Here is an 18,212-nt window from a genome sequence, read left to right as displayed (position 1 = left end):
TTGCAAGCGCCGCAAAAAACGTCGCTATAGATGGCGCCGCTAAATTTTGCGGCGTTTATTTAAAAACAACGCCGCTAAAGGTCATGACCTTTAGCGGCGCTTTTCCCACAAACGCCGCCAAAGGTCAGGACCTTTAGCGGCGTTTTTCCAAAAAACGCCGCTAAAGGTCATAAAAATTAAAAAAAAATAAAATATTATAAAATATTGTAAAAGTCCTAAAAATTATAAAAAAATTAAAATTCATTATCAAAATATTGAGAAGAAGAATAATCTATGATATAAATACATCCCGCCAAACAAAATACCGCACTTATCATACTACACCAGAAATTTAACAAAATACAAATAGAACAAAATAAGGATGAATGAAAGACATTAATGATATATAAAATCATTGTTTCTAATGCATATGTAGAAATCAAGCCATGGTGTGCACCAAGGATCCGGCTCTCGTAATAGCACCAGGCCTTGATCAAAATAATAATACTGTGTTTGAAAAGATGATCTTTTCCAATTAGCTGGTCAACCTGAAAAACAAACAGTTCAAAAGAAGTCATGTGTCAATTAAACTTGCCACCATTGATATTGCTATAGGAATTAATGCATGAAGAGTGATGGAGATGGGATTGGGGATTCCTCAAGGCTGCAGCAGTAAATTTAAGCAACAGTGTGAGAAAAGGTGAAATGAGAGATTTTAGACTAAATCCAAAGCATTAATTTCTATTAAATGAAAACAAACAAACAAATATAATTGTTAAAGAAACATTAATTTCTCTTAAATCCGGTAATATTCGAACTATTCCATTATTCAGTGCATTCAAAGTTTTAGAATAGAGAGATGAATACAGTTAGCAGTAGGAAGCAAATACAGACAATTACCACATTTTCAGTCGTCGTAGCTATAAACTTAGTTACTGAATTCATAAACCGTGCCTGCCATTTGCAGCCCAAATACACACACACACATATATATATATTTAAAAAAAGCAGCACTTTATAGTGTTGGTTGCAACCAAAGAAATTCAAACATACCATCAAAACCCTCCAAGATGCAAGGGTTGCCAGAATCTTCAGTGGCCTTCAAAATTTCTGCTCGAGCTGCCAGTAAGCCATAGTGCAAATAACTATACACAAGAAAGCCATAAGTATATAACTAAAATATAAAGATTATACAAATGACTGAATAGAGACCTGTCTGATAAGACTGCTTAAGGAATCACAAGCCATTAAGATTTCTCTTTATATTCAATTTCAAATCATTAACAGAATCCTATTTGTTAAAATGCAGGGTACCTGTGTACATAGAGGTAATATTTTGATCCCTTGAGATACATTTCATTTACATAATTGTCCTGTCCAGCTGGTAAACTTGGAGCTCTTGAAGCAGCATTCTTGGAGATGGCATACGCCATTTGAACAGATCTACCACCAAGATCAACTATGCCAACTGTGTCTTGATATGTCCTTCCCAAATTCCCTAGTAGGTAATTTATTGTCACCTATAAAAGAAGATGGAGGTTAAGAAAGTCCAAATTAGGTCCATTGGCTCCATCAGTAGGAAAAATTACAACGGATCCTAGCCCTAACAGCACGTAAATACTTTATTCTAGTTTCCCTAAGTTACCCCAGAGAAACCCCTCGGATTCTCCAATTGGCTCCGGCACCACCATGAAAGCATCTCAAGCAAGACTGATCATGTTGACCAGTTATAAGATTAAAATATCAAGCAGTCCTTGTACTTAGTCAAAAGTACAATTTAATCCACTATATTACAGAATTGAGTCCTTCAATCTTTTCCATGTTTGACATTGGAGAAATAAGTAAAATTGATAGCAATGTTAACGGGAAACCATCTAAAAGCTAGCATAGACCCCCGAAATCTGACAAAAATATTGATCTCTAGATGGAACTGAAGTAGCAACATTTTTTCAATTAAGAACATACATATTGTCGGATTTCAACTCATGTACAACTCATGTACTATGTAAGATTTGAGAAGAAAAGTCCACATCAGCATTTAAATAATTTTACATCAATATTGTTATCAATTTTACTTGTTTTCGCCTATATCAAATGTTTAAAGATTAAATTACTCGGTTCTATAATACAAGGATTAAATTGCATTTTAGCTATAATATAGGGACGCCAAGATACTCTAACCCCAGTTACAGTATGCAAAGTAAAAGCAAAGTATAAAAGTACAAGAAAATTCAGCATATCATACCCACTCATAAGAACCTTCTTCAGAGCCGTCCAGAATTTTGACCCCATTTGCCTCGGATTTAAGGGTGCTTCTACTTCTCAAAAGTTCCCTAACCTAAATACATATTTAAATTGCACTAGCTTGAGTAAATGGTAAAGTAAATGCTGTGGCCATAACAAACATGTATCCGAAAATAAAATTACCGATTGCAAATTTTATCAAATGCCTCGCCTCCTAATGCCCTCAGACCAGCAGTTGCCTACACAGATAGCCCCATTGTTCAGCAAATTAAAAGGCTTAGAATGCATAACGCATGAACGTAATACCTACCCTGTGACAGCCCAAAATTGACCCTAGTCGGGAAGTGGTTTCAGGACCACAAAACCGAGTCTTATAAATAATTAAAGATTATATTCTGTGTTTATGATGTGCGTAAATGCTTGTGTGATAGTTTCATACTTTAATTTGGTCAGTGTATGTGGAATTTATTAGTAGGGACTTATGTGAGACAATTTAGAAATATGCTAGGCAAGTGTTCAAGTGGCCCATTAATATATGTGGGAAAGTGTTTGTCCTTGCATGTCAAATTAGTCAAATTAAAGCATAGTGGCTGGCCATGCTATGGGTGGAAACATGTCACCAACATGTTATGCTAGTGATGTATGTTAAGAAAAATAAAATAATTAGCATGGTAATTAAATAATGAAAGGAAGGGTGATGAAAAAAAAAAGGTCTCATCCATACCCCCCTTGTTGCCGTGAATTGAAGAAAGAAAACAAAAGAAAAAAAAATGTGTTCATTCTTGAACATCTTTGGCCGAATAGAGGAAAGAAAGGAAGGGGAAGAGCTTGAGAAAATCGGCTATGGTGGTTTGCTAGACTAAGGTATGTTTGATGTTGTTCTTGAGATGCATGCATGTTTTAGTAGTTGACTTGAGTTCTAAAAACCCATGGTTCAATTTTGTGAATTGATGATGATTTTGTGTTTTGCCATTGATGAGTGTTTGAGCTTTTGATAGTTGTTGATGAAAAAAAAATGAAAGATATGTTAAAGATTAATATGCTTTGTGTTGAAGTTTTTGGTGATTTTGAGTAGTTAGGGCTAAATTACAAAAATAAATTTTTGAAGGACTCAAAGGTGAAATAAATGAAATGTATGGACTTATATGGGTACTAGGAAGATTCGGCCCTTAAGGAGTGTGACCAAATTTTGTGTATTTTGTGTTTTGTGGAATAAAGACTAAATTGTGAAAGTGCGAAATATTAGGGGTAAAAATGTAATTTACCAATTTATGCGTTATTAGACTAAATTGAATGAAAATATGTTAAAATGAGATTTATTTGAATATGTTAAGATCAAGAAACCAAGGAATTGGATTTAGATCGGGGAAAATCGAAGGTAGTTGAGAAGCCGATCAATTAGTCGACGACATCCGAAGAAAGTTTATAAGCAATTAGATATTAAAATTTCGGAATAAATGTTAGTTATATATGCTGAAATGGAAATATGATAAATGTATATATAGCTGAATGTGATATGTGTGAATTATATGTTAAATTAAGGCTTGGTAAGCTAGCTATTAAGGTGAAATGCTAATGTTAGTATTTGATTTGGTAATAATCTGTTTGGGACAGCAGCAGTAAGGTGATTTTGGAAAATCGCCATAATTTGTAGGAGTTGAATTAGAAGCTGAGTGAATTATGTCATTAAAGCTTGAAGAGTCTATTTTCTTACAAAAGAAACTATAAAAACAAAAGAGTTACCGATCTTGAGATATTTGAAGTATTGTGGGGCTGAGTCAAAATGACTACTAGATTCCCTGTTCTATTTTTAGAAAATTATTATAAATTGTACAAAAATGATTATAAGATAAAATTTATATGCTTAGACTCCTTAATGAGTCTAGTTTCAAATGAGATCAAATACAACACATTTTGAATTCTGTAAAATGAGAAATTTGATTCGTAGTGAAGAGTGGTCAGATTAGTCAAACAGTGAAACAGAGGAAACTTTAAGAAAAATCTGGTATTGATTGGCCAAGCCTAAAATTCTGAAAATTTTATGGATGGAAGATATATGAGTCTATATTCAGGGAAAATTAACGGCAAGTGATTTGGAGTTTTTTAGCTCCAGTTATAAATAATTTAGTGACTACTGCTCAGGAAAACAGCTCGTAGTGAATATGTGATTTTGTTGTAAACATTAATGAAAATTTGCTAATGAATTATTTATTGATTTTTATAAAGCTTACTATAATCTATGTGTGTGAAAGTCGAATCAATATATATTATTCTGAAAGTAATACTTGAATAGTCGATTAATGACTATTTTAAAATTTGTTGAACTTAAGCTCAAGAGCAAAGGGGAACTAAATCCGATAAAGGAAAGGAAAAAGTGGTCGAATAGCCATCGGAATCGTTCGAAAACATCCGAGGTAAGTTCTTGAGTAAGAGAGCTTAAATTAAGATTTGATTAGATCATGTTTTAAGCAAATCAAAATCATGCTCTTTGTGTGCGGCTATTGAGCCGAAATTGCAAGAATGATAAGTGTCTTGTGTTTGAGTTTTTCTAATGAAAATGAAATACGAATGTGCCATGAATTATTGTTAAATGTGCATGGTTATTTGAATGATATCCGGGCTAAGTCCCGAAGGCTTTGCGCTAAGTGACCATATCCGGACTAAGATCCGAAGGCCTTTGTGCGAGATACTAAATCCGGGTTAAGTCCCGAAGGCATTTGTGCGAGATACTAAATCCGAGTTAAGTCCCGAAGGTAAATCCGGGTTAAGTCCCGAAGGCATTTGTGCGAGTTACTAAATCCGGGTTAAGTCCCGAAGGCATTTGTGCGAGTTACTACAACCGGGCTATGTCCCGAAGGCATTTGAACGAGGAGCTATATCCGGTTAAATTCCGAAGGTACGTGATTTGGTAACGAATGAGCTTGCTGTAAAAATTCTAGTTAATACTCTAGAAACATCCCAACATTGAGGTATGTTTCGTATGTGCTTGAATTTAGTTGAGCCCTTACAAGTAAGTATTCGCTCAGTTGATAAACGAGCTACCGGCCTTTGGCTAAGTTGATCTTTTGTGTATGTACATAAGGGTTAGTAATGTGAAGCAAGTATGATATCAAAAATTTGTGCATTATGAAATTATCCGTTTAGCTAAATGAATGCTATACTTTTGTTGTGCTGGAATTCCTCGCTCAAAACTTACTAAGCATAAATTGCTTACTCCGTTTCATTGCTCCTCTGTTTTATAGATTTTGGTTCTCCAGCTATCGGACTCGGGATCTTGAAGTCGAAGTCGCCCACACTATCAAAGCCCCTTTGGTACAATTTTGGTTGAACTTCGAAATGGCATGTATAGGATTACCCGTTTGTTTGTTGTGGGTCATGGACCCTTTGGACTTGTATAAATTTTGGATAGCCATGCGAAAATGGCTTATATATGTTTGAGTATAATGTTATAATTATTTGGTATGGATATGTTTAACAAGGATTGGCCATGGGAATGGTTAATCACTTTCATAAATTGTGCTATTTATGCAAAAAGGGCTAGTTGAATCATGGAAACCATGAAATAGGTAAAGTCTACCTTAAGGCAGATGCTGACAGCAGCAGTGATGTAGATTTGGAAAATCACTAAAAATAGTAGGAATGGAATTAAATAGTGAATAAATTATGTAAACAAACCTTGATGAATCTACTTTCATAGGAAAGTAACGAAACAATCATACGGACAGTATGTTAAGAGATATTCAGGTTCTCGTGAGATAGGGCCAGAACGGTTTCTGGATTCCCTGTTCCGACTTTGGAAATTCATTATAAATTAACCAGAGATAATTAGGAGTCATGCCATATATGTATAGATTCCTCTCTGAGTCTAGTTTCTATAGAAACAAACGGAATCAGTATTGGAGCCCTGTACAAGGAGATATCCAAGTCGTAATGCGCAAAGGTCAGGGTAGTCGATCCCTGTAACATGGGAGAATTTGACTAATAAACTGTACTAATTGGCCCAACCAAAAATTCTAGAAAAAAATATGTAGATGAGCATATGAGTCTAGTTTCAGGGAAAAATCACGAAACTGATTTTTGAGTTGTGAAACTCAAGATATGATTATTTTAAAGCGACTAGTACGCAGATTGGAAGTGTCTGGGAAATATTTTTATAAGGGTTTAAAGTCTATTAACACCTCGTGTTCGACTCCGGTGTCGGTCTCGGGTTCGGGGTGTTACATTTGATTGGTATCAGAGCTATGGTTTAGTCGATTCTAGGACTACCGTAATGCGTTGGGTCTAGCTATACATGCCATTTTATGTGATTATTTGATAGTGTGGTGATTTCTGACATTTGCAAATGTGTTTATTTATAGTAATGGATCCCGATCCCGACCGAGCGGTAGCTGATGATCTTGAGAGTGTAGCGCCTGCTCCCGCACAAGGGACAGCGCCGGCGGACTCTCAACCTAATGCTAGTAACCCGAACGATGAAGCTAGACAAGCTTTCTATAGCGTGATGAATGATTGGTTCAACCAATACATTAGAACTAATACGGCTGTTCCACAACCTCCATTCCCGACTAATACAACCCCCGCACCTACAATACCTCCGGTAACTGACCAAATAAGGTCAAATAAGCCCCCAGTTGACAGAATCCGAAAACATGGGGCTACTGAATTTAAGGCTACGGATAGCGACGATGCCGAGCAAGCTGAATTCTGGTTGGACAACACTATCCGGGTACTCGATGAGCTATCTTGTACACCCGATGAATGCCTAAAGTGTACTATCTCCTTGCTACGCGATTCTGCCTACTATTGGTGGAGTACTCTGACTTCTGTTGTGCCCCGAGAGCAAGTAACTTGGGAGTTTTTCCAAACTGAGTTTCGGAAAAAGTATATCAGTCAGAGATTTGTTGATCAAAAACGGAAGGAATTTCTTGAGCTTAAGCAAGGCTCTATATCAGTAACTGATTACGAGCGAAAATTTGTTAGACTTAGTAGATACGCTCGGGAATGTGTTTCGTCCGAGGCTATTATGTGTAAACGCTTCGAGGATGGCCTGAATGAAGATATAAAAATGTTCATTGGTGTTCTTGAAATACGAGAGTTCATAGTACTTGTCGAGCGAGCTTGTAAAGCCGAAGAGCTTAGAAAAGAAAAACAAAAAGTTGATGAGGGAACTGGAGAGTTTCGTAAAAGATCCTCGGGAAAGTCACCTCAACAGGCATCGAAGAAATTTCGAGATGATGTGGGCTGGTCTAGAGGCACTTCGGGCCTTTTTAGACGAGATCGTGATCGACCCCCTGTGGGTACTCGAGGCACTTCGGTCGCCAGTGTTGGGAATGAACGTCGAGGCAGAACGAAATGTCGATATTGCGGTAAATGGCATTCGGGGAGTTGTAGATTCCCTGACCGCTCCTGCTACAAGTGCGGATCAGTTGACCACTTCATTAAAGATTGCCCGAGGTTGTCTGAACAGAATGTAAATCAGAGTGGGAAACCGGGTGCTACTACTACTCGAGGTAGACCATCTGGAAATACGGGCAATGCTGGTGGTGGTCAGAGAGGATCTAGAGATGCTACGACCAGATCCGAGGCTCGTGCGCCTGCTAGAGCTTATGCTATACGTGCCCGCGAGGATGCTTCTTCGCCTGATGTTATTACCGGTACTTTTACTCTCTTTGATACTAATGTAATTGCTTTGATTGACCCCGGTTCTACTCATTCTTACATATGTGAAACCTTAGCATCCAGTAAGACTTTACCTGTTGAGTCTACTGAGTTCGTAATTCGGGTGTCAAATCCCTTGGGTCGTTACGTGCTTGTCGACAAAGTGTGTAAGAGATGTCCCCTAGTAGTTCGAGGTTCTTGTTTTCCGGCGGACTTGATGCTTTTGCCGTTTGATGAATTTGATGTTATTCTTGGTTTGGATTGGCTGACCGCGCATGATGCGGTTGTGAATTGCAAAAGCAAGACTATTGATTTGAGGTGCGCAAATAACGAAGTAATCCGAGTTGAGTCTACGGACTTGGAAGGGTTGCCAGCTGTAATATCAGCAATGTTGGCCCAGAAATATGTAAGAAAAGGATGCGAAGCATACCTTGCGTATGTACTTGATGACAAAGAATTAGAAAAGAAACCCGAATCTGTGCCGGTGGTTTGTGAATACCCGGATGTTTTTCCTGAAGAATTGCCGGGTTTACCACCTGTTCGGGAGGTAGATTTTGGTATTGAGCTTGTACCTGGGACTACGCCGATTTCGATAGCTCCGTATCGTATGGCACCAATCGAGTTAAAAGGAGTTGAAAGCTCAGTTGCAAGAATTGACGGATAGAGGTTCCGCTCGACCAAGTTTCTCACATTGGGGTGCACCAGTATTGTTCGTGAAAAAGAAGGACAGAACCATGAGGTTGTGCATTGACTATCGTCAACTGAATAAAGTGACGATAAAGAACAAATATCCGTTGCCGCGCATCGATGATTTGTTCGACCAACTGAAGGGAGCCACAGTGTTCTCAAAAATAGATTTGAGATCGGGCTATTATCAGTTGCGAATTCGGGATTCGGACATACCCAAAACTGCCTTCAGAACGAGATATGGTCACTACGAATTCTTAGTGATGCCGTTTGGGCTCACTAATGCCCCTGCGGTATTTATGGATTTGATGAATCGGATCTTCAGACCATATTTGGATCGATTTGTAGTTGTGTTCATTGATGACATCTTGGTCTATTCAAGAGATGAGACCGAACATGCTGAGCATCTGAGGCTAGTGTTACAAATTTTGCGGGATAAGCAGTTATATGCTAAGTTCAGTAAGTGTGAGTTCTGGTTAAGAGAGGTTAGCTTCTTGGGTCATGTGGTATCCGCATCGGGTATTCAAGTTGACCCGAACAAAATTTCAGCCATACTTAACTGGAAACCTCCAAGAAATATTACTGTGGTTCGGAGCTTTTTGGGACTCGCCGGTTATTACCGACGATTTGTTCAAGGTTTCTCGATGATAGACACACCAATGACGAAGCTACTTCAAAAGGATGTTAAGTTCGAATGGACGGAGAAATGTCAGAAAAGTTTCGATCAACTGAAAACTCATTTGACTAAAGCTCCAATTTTAGTGCAACCCGAATCAGGCAAAGAGTTTGTCATTTAGTGACGCATCCCTAATTGGGTTGGGTTGCGTATTGATGCAAGAAGGTTGAGTGGTGGCCTATGCGTCGAGACAATTGAAGCCACACGAGAGAAATTATCCGACCCATGATCTCGAACTAGCTGCCATCGTATTTGCTTTGAAAATATGGCGACATTATTTGTTTGGTGAGAAGTGCCATGTATTTTCGGATCACAAAAGTCTCAAATATTTGATGACTCAGCGAGACTTGAATCTGCGACAAAGACGTTGGCTTGAGTTGTTGAAAGATTACGAGCTTGTCATTGATTACCACCCGGGAAAGGCTAATGTGGTTGCGGACGCCTTAAGCCGGAAATCACTGTTTGCTTTGCGAGCGATGAATGTACACTTGTCTGTTCTACCTGATAATGTGTTAGTAGCTGAATTAAAAGCCAAACCATTATTGACTCATCAAATTCGTGAAGCTCAGAAAGTCGATGATGAATTGGTTGCAAAACGGGCTGAGTGTGTTCCGAACAAGGAATCGGAGTTTCAAATTGATGATGATGATTGTTTGAGGTTCAGAAGTCGTTTGTATGTTCCAAGGAATTCGGAACTCATTTCGATGATTCTGAACGAAGCCCATTGTAGCCGAATGTCAATTCACCCGGGGAGTACAAAAATGTACAACGATTTGAAACGTCAGTTTTTGTGGCATGGTATGAAACGAGACATCTCCGACTTTGTTTCGAGATGTTTAATATGTCAACAAGTGAAAGCGGAACATCAAGTGCCTTCAGGATTACTTCAGCCGATCATGATACCTGAGTGGAAATGGAATCGAGTCACAATGGACTTTGTGTCCGGACTGCCATTGTCAACAAGTAAGAAAGATGCGATTTGGGTTGTTGTTGATAGACTGACTAAGTCGGCTCATTTCATCCCCGTACGTACGGATTTTTCATTGGATAAACTAGCTGAATTGTATGTGTCTCAGATTGTGAGATTACACGGGGTACCTATTTCTATCGTGTAGGATAGAGATCCGAGATTCACCTCACGATTTTGGAAGAAATTGCAAGAAGCTTTAGGTACCAAACTGCATTTTAGCACTGCTTTTCACCCCCAAACCGATGGTCAATCCGAGCGGATAATTCAGATACTTGAGGATATGTTGAGATGTTGCATCCTCGAGTTCAATAGTTCATGGGAACGGTATTTACCTTTGATTGAATTCGCTTACAACAATAGTTTTCAATCAAGTATTAAGATGGCACCTTACGAGGCTTTGTACGGTCGTAAATGCCGTACACCATTGTTTTGGACCGAGCTCGGTGAAAGTAAAATTTTCGGAGTTAATTTGATTAAAGATGCCGAACAGAAAGTAAAGGTAATCCGTGAAAGTCTGAAGGTAGCCACAGATCGTCAGAAATCGTATGCGGATTTGAAACGAAAGGACATTGAATATCAGGTGGGAGATAAAGTGTTCCTTAAAGTTTCGCCTTGGAAAAAGGTACTCAGGTTTGGCCGTAAGGGCAAGTTGAGCCCGAGATTCATTGGGCCGTACGAAATCTCCGAACGAGTTGGTCCAGTTGCGTATAGATTGATTTTGCCCCCTGAGCTTGAAAAGATTCACGACGTCTTTCATGTTTCGATGCTTCGACGCTATCGATCTGATCCATCGCACATAATTAGCCCATCAGAGGTTGAAATTCAAGCCGATATGAGTTATTAAGAAGAGCCGATGCGTGTCCTAGCTCGTGAAATGAAGGAGTTGCGAAACAAAAGGGTTCCGTTAGTGAAGGTGTTATAGCTCAAACACGGGATCGAGGAAGCTACTTGGGAAACCGAGAGCTCGATGAAAGAACGATACCCAAACCTATTTACCGGTAAGATTTTCGGGGACGAAAATTTCTTAAGTGGGGGAGAGTTGTGACAGCCCAAAATTGACCCTAGTCGGGAAGTGGTTTCAGGACCACAAAACCGAGTCTTATAAATAATTAAAGATTATATTCTTTGTTTATGATGTGCGTAAATGCTTGTGTGATAGTTCCATACTTTAATTTGGTCAGTGTATGTGGAATTTATTAGTAGGGACTTATGTGAGACAATTTAGAAATATGCTAGGCAAGTGTTCAAGTGGCCCATTAATATATGTGGGAAAGTGTTTGTCCTTGCATGTCAAATTAGCCAAATTAAAGCATAGTGGCTGGCCATGCTATGGGTGGAAACATGTCACCAACATGTTATGCTAGTGATGTATGTTAAGAAAAATAAAATAATTAGCATGGTAATTAAATAATGAAAGGAAGGGTGATGAAAAAAAAAAAAGGTCTCATCCATACCCCCCCTTGTTGCCGTGAATTGAAGAAAGAAAACAAAAGAAAAAAAAAATGTGTTCATTCTTGAACATCTTTGGCCGAATAGAGGAAAGAAAGGAAGGGGAAGAGCTTGAGAAAATCGGCTATGGTGGTTTGCTAGACTAAGGTATGTTTGATGTTGTTCTTGAGATGCATGCATGTTTTAGTAGTTGACTTGAGTTCTAAAAACCCATGGTTCAATTTTGTGAATTGATGATGATTTTGTGTTTTGCCATTGATGAGTGTTTGAGCTTTTTGATAGTTGTTGATGAAAAAAAAATGAAAGATATGTTAAAGATTAATATGCTTTGTGTTGAAGTTTTTGGTGATTTTGAGTAGTTAGGGCTAAATTACAAAAATAAATTTTTGAAGGACTCAAAGGTGAAATAAATGAAATGTATGGACTTATATGGGTACTAGGAAGATTCGGCCCTTAAGGAGTGTGACCAAATTTTGTGTATTTTGTGTTTTGTGGAATAAAGACTAAATTGTGAAAGTGCGAAATATTAGGGGTAAAAATGTAATTTACCAATTTATGCGTTATTAGACTAAATTGAATGAAAATATGTTAAAATGAGATTTATTTGAATATGTTAAGATCAAGAAACCAAGGAATTGGATTTAGATCGGGGAAAATCGAAGGTAGTTGAGAAGCCGATCAATTAGTCGACGACATCCGAAGAAAGTTTATAAGCAATTAGATATTAAAATTTCGGAATAAATGTTAGTTATATATGCTGAAATGGAAATATGATAAATGTATATATAGCTGAATGTGATATGTGTGAAGTATATGTTAAATTAAGGCTTGGTAAGCTAGCTATTAAGGTGAAATGCTAATGTTAGTATTTGATTTGGTAATAATCTGTTTGGGGACAGCAGCATTAAGGTGATTTTGGAAAATCGCCATAATTTGTAGGAGTTGAATTAGAAGCTGAGTGAATTATGTCATTAAAGCTTGAAGAGTCTATTTTCTTACAAAAGAAACTATAAAAACAAAAGAGTTACCGATCTTGAGATATTTGAAGTATTGTGGGGCTGAGTCAAAATGACTACTAGATTCCCTGTTCTGTTTTTAGAAAATTATTATAAATTGTACAAAAATGATTATAAGATAAAATTTATATGCTTAGACTCCTTAATGAGTCTAGTTTCAAATGAGATCAAATACAACACATTTTGAATTCTGTAAAATGAGAAATTTGATTTGTAGTGAAGAGTGGTCAGATTAGTCAAACAGTGAAACAGGGGAAATTTTAAGAAAAATCTGGTATTGATTGGCCAAGCCTAAAATTCTGAAAATTTTATGGATGGAAGATATACGAGTCTATATTCAGGGAAAATTAACAGCAAGTGATTTGGAGTTTTTTAGCTCCAGTTATAAATAATTTAGTGACTACTGCTCAGGAAAACAGCTCGTAGTGAATATGTGATTTTGTTGTAAACATTAATGAAAATTTGCTAATGAATTATTTATTGATTTTTATAAAGCTTACTATAATCTATGTGTGTGAAAGTCGAATCAATATATATTATTCTGAAAGTAATACTTGAATAGTCGATTAATGACTATTTTAAAATTTGTTGAACTTAAGCTCAAGAGCAAAGGGGAACTAAATCCGATAAAGGAAAGGAAAAAGTGGTCGAATAGCCATCGGAATCGTTCGAAAACATCCGAGGTAAGTTCTTGAGTAAGAGAGCTTAAATTAAGATTTGATTAGATCATGTTTTAAGCAAATCAAAATCATGCTCTTTGTGTGCGGCTATTGAGCCGAAATTGCAAGAATGATAAGTGTCTTGTGTTTGAGTTTTTCTAATGGAAATGAAATACGAATGTGCCATGAATTATTGTTAAATGTGCATGGTTATTTGAATGATATCCGGGCTAAGTCCCGAAGGCTTTGCGCTAAGTGACCATATCCGGACTAAGATCCGAAGGCCTTTGTGCGAGATACTAAATCCGGGTTAAGTCCCGAAGGCATTTGTGCGAGATACTAAATCCGGGTTAAGTCCCGAAGGTAAATCCGGGTTAAGTCCCGAAGGCATTTGTGCGAGTTACTAAATCCGGGTTAAGTCCCGAAGGCATTTGTGCGAGTTACTACAACCGGGCTATGTCCCGAAGGCATTTGAACGAGGAGCTATATCCGGTTAAATTCCGAAGGTACGTGATTTGGTAACGAATGAGCTTGCTGTAAAAATTCTAGTTAATACTCTAGAAACATCCCAACATTGAGGTATGTTTCGTATGTGCTTGAATTTAGTTGAGCCCTTACAAGTAAGTATTCGCTCAGTTGATAAACGAGCTACCGGCCTTTGGCTAAGTTGATCTTTTGTGTATGTACATAAGGGTTAGTAATGTGAAGCAAGTATGATATCAAAAATTTGTGCATTATGAAATTATCCGTTTAGCTAAATGAATGCTATACTTTTGTTGTGCTGGAATTCCTCGCTCAAAACTTACTAAGCATAAATTGCTTACTCCGTTTCATTGCTCCTCTGTTTTATAGATTTTGGTTCTCCAGCTATCGGACTCGGGATCTTGAAGTCGAAGTCGCCCACACTATCAAAGCCCCCTTTGGTACAATTTTGGTTGAACTTCGAAATGGCATGTATAGGATTACCCGTTTGTTTGTTGTGGGTCATGGACCCTTTGGACTTGTATAAATTTTGGATAGCCATGCGAAAATGGCTTATATATGTTTGAGTATAATGTTATAATTATTTGGTATGGATATGTTTAACAAGGATTGGCCATGGGAATGGTTAATCACTTTCATAAATTGTGCTATTTATGCAAAAAGGGCTAGTTGAATCATGGAAACCATGAAATAGGTAAAGTCTACCTTAAGGGCAGATGCTGACAGCAGCAGTGATGTAGATTTGGAAAATCACTAAAAATAGTAGGAATGGAATTAAATAGTGAATAAATTATGTAAACAAACCTTGATGAATCTAATTTCATAGGAAAGTAACGAAACAATCATACGGACAGTATGTTAAGAGATATTCAGGTTCTCGTGAGATAGGGCCAGAACGGTTTCTGGATTCCCTGTTCCGACTTTGGAAATTCATTATAAATTAACCAGAGATAATTAGGAGTCATGCCATATATGTATAGATTCCTCTCTGAGTCTAGTTTCTATAGAAACAAACGGAATCAGTATTGGAGCCCTGTACAAGGAGATATCCAAGTCGTAATGCGCAAAGGTCAGGGTAGTCGATCCCTGTAACATGGGAGACTTTGACTAATAAACTGTACTAATTGGCCCAACCAAAAATTCTAGAAAAAAATATGTAGATGAGCATATGAGTCTAGTTTCAGGGAAAAATCACGAAACTGATTTTCGAGTTGTGAAACTCAAGATATGATTTTTTTAAAGCGACTAGTACGCAGATTGGCAGTGTCTGGGAAATATTTTTATAAGGGTTTAAAGTCTGTTAACACCTCGTGTTCGACTCCGGTGTCGGTCTCGGGTTCGGGGTGTTACATACCCCAACTCTCACAACAGTCTTTGATCGTAAATCTAGCGGAACAACACTTTCTGCCTTGTCAAGAAGAGAAGTTAATGAATTTGCAGCAGCCTGTGGATCTTTTGCATAGTAGCTCAAACCTGGTTTAAGCTGCAGCAAAACAACCCACATAAAACTAACTAATACTTGGACAAAAACCTCCATAAAATTGAAGAAAATGGTCCACAGCACACAAGTAAAATGGTACCTTGAAAAGAGATCAAAGAATTGATGTTTTGAACTCTTTTTTTTTTGTTCAATTCAAGTAAAATCCTTTTCTAGAGGATACAAGTTAAAATCCTACCTTGCAATATTTTAGTCAAACTATGTCACAATTCACAAATATCAAATAAAGGTCACAATATTCTCAACCCCTTTCAACTTATATTTAGAGGAAAGAAAAACAAAAACAATAATCATACAAATAAAGATTACTAGTTGTCAGTTACTTTTGTTAGAAGTAATTCGTCTGGAATGTTTTTTATTGAATATTTTATGAATTATGTTAAAAATTACTATTTAAATACACTTTTTTATGAATTATTTATTTTTTCAACAAGTTTGACAATTAAGGTTCCATTTCCTCGATACTTTTGCTTCTTAAAATCTCGCTATAAAGTAAACCTAAAAAAAGTTACGATTGATTAAAAATGAACAAAAAAATTCAAAATGTAACACTAAAAGTAACATCATGCAATTTGTTATCTATCAATGTTTATTTAATAATACTTCAAAAACATTGTTTCTCTTGTTAATCTAGCATACAGCAGACCAACTAGTTACCATTAGCAAGTTTTAAAATTACGATCAAAGCAGGCGAGTATCAGACTAACATTTCAAAGGAAAATAATTTAGAAAAAGAAAGAAGGAAATTGTAAAGAAAAGAATGAGTTTATATAAGGAAAAATATGGTTATTAGAATCCTATGATTGTTGGAATTGTGACCATTCGATGATTTGTTACCGTTTACTTGAAAACGCGTCTTATAGGGCGCATTTTTACTCTGACATGAATAGATAAATTTCAAAATTTTCGGCATATATCAACAAATTAGCCTAATTAAATGGGTAAAGAAATTCTGCAGCTAAAAGAAAAAAAAAAGGTCGACAAATGTACGTACCTCTTACAAAACAAACACAAAATTTCACCTCTGTTAACTTCCTCCTCACTTCTTATTGTGTTTGCGTGAATCGATATGACAATTGAAAGCTCCCACTCTTTCTAATTTACACAACAATTCCTGTAATATTATAAAATCATTAAAAAAAGTTGATAAAGAAAACTGATAACAACGGAATAAAAATCCCAGAAAGTGTGAGGACGAAGAAGAGAAAATTTTGAAAAAAGAAAGGATATTTGGGAAGGAAGAAAACCGAGAAGCAAAATCCCGAGAAACAAACAGAAAACAGTGAGATTCAAATATTAATTTATATATAAAATAAACATAAAAAATAAAGAAAATACACTAACTCACCTATCAGCTCTCCAATGAAACAAAGATGAACAAACCAAAGAACGCCATCGAAAGTTAACATTATATAACCCCCCCAAAAAAAGATTTTGAAATCAATACAAATACAGAAACCTTTATTTATAGTAGCATTACATTGAACAACTTCAAACTTCTTTTTCTGTGATAAAAAAAAACGTATATATAAAACAATAAATGGAAACACAATAAAAAGGAAAGCATTACTAAGATTTCCGACTTACCTTAAACGGAAATTCATTAGCCATTGTTGATCTTTATCCACTGCTACATTCGCCATCACTCGAAGAAAAAAACACAAAACCCCTAACTTTAGGCTTTTCTTCGTTTCCCGCTCTTTGAAACAAAGAGATGAAAAGAAGACAGGAAAAAACACTGACTCAGGTACGAATAGTGGCAAATTTGAAAACTCTTTCCATGTTTGATGCTCTCCCGCAGAGATATTTTAGGGTTTGGGTTTTTCATTTTTTTTAAATTGAAAAAACAATTATATTTTGTTTGCTATCCCCAGGTCTAGCCCATATTTCAAGAATATAAATACTCTTCTTGGGCTACAGTCCAATAGTGTCCCACCTATTTGGGCCTATATTCGGTTGCAATTTAAGTTTGATCCAATTATACATTAACATTGATTTAATGTGTAATTGTATACATGAATTTTAATTTGGTGCAATTTAAGTTTAATTCGTTGCCTTCTATTCAACCAATTATGGTAAGTTGTTGATGCGGCAACGTAAAAAATTGACATTTGGCATGCATTTTTCATATCCTAAAACATAAAATGAAAATTACACAATACAACTATTATTAATTTCTTGATAATTTTTTCGTATTATTACCGATTTAACTAATTAATTTTGGAAAAAATAATTTTTAATGTGAATTAAAAATACATATTAATTCCTAACTTGAATAAATTTTAGCAAGAGTTTATTTTTAACTTGAATTAAAATTAGTCGGATTGAATTAATTTTCACAATAACTAATATGGAAACACAACAAATATGTTCTTAAATTTAATTATGTTATTCATTTTATAGAAGGGAAAATATCAAATTTGGCAAGAATTAATTATTGAATAACCTATGTTATTAAATATTGCCAAATTTTTAATGTTAATTAATTTTTTATTTACATTAAGAATTAATTTTGACATGTTTTATACTGATAATTTGATTTTATTTTTTTTTTTGTAAATTATAAGAAGGACAAAATCCTAACAACTAACAATTGGATTTAACTGGTGTTTTTAACCTTGCTTCACCAGGGACCATGTTTTTAGTAACAATGTCAACATTAAAAAATGCTAATACAATTACATATAAAATTTTAATAAATATAAATTAAAAATTTAAATACAATTACATATATAGGATATTAAATATTAAATTAAAAATAATATAAATATATATATTAAATTGGGTTTAGGTTAAGCCTTTTATTAATATGGGCATACTTAGATAAAATTTTAGGCTCATATATTGAATGAAGTGAGACTTGAATAAAAATAAAATATATTAATATCATGCT

General features: G+C 36.0%; 1 long non-coding RNA gene across 2 annotated transcripts; it reads right to left on the bottom strand.

Moving 5' to 3' along the window:
* Positions 1-222: 222 nt before the first annotated feature.
* Positions 223-17,192, bottom strand: LOC107917094 (uncharacterized). Of its 2 annotated transcripts, none has more exons than XR_005899736.1 (8): positions 16,907-17,192; positions 16,314-16,433; positions 15,176-15,304; positions 2,407-2,462; positions 2,225-2,317; positions 1,294-1,499; positions 1,033-1,124; positions 223-527 (listed from the first exon to the last, which is right to left on the bottom strand). It is a non-coding gene; the product is annotated as an uncharacterized lncRNA (long non-coding RNA). The 2 variants fall into 2 exon arrangements; XR_005899737.1 differs by having other exon boundaries at positions 2,407-2,529; positions 15,172-15,304; positions 16,907-17,172.
* Positions 17,193-18,212: the final 1,020 nt, after the last annotated feature.

This window comes from Gossypium hirsutum, chromosome A08, assembly GCF_007990345.1.
Source record: "Gossypium hirsutum isolate 1008001.06 chromosome A08, Gossypium_hirsutum_v2.1, whole genome shotgun sequence".
In the NCBI taxonomy this organism is placed as follows: domain Eukaryota; kingdom Viridiplantae; phylum Streptophyta; class Magnoliopsida; order Malvales; family Malvaceae; genus Gossypium; species Gossypium hirsutum.
The sequence above is the reverse complement of the archived record's forward strand: the minus strand, read 5'-3'. Positions and strand labels throughout refer to the sequence as shown.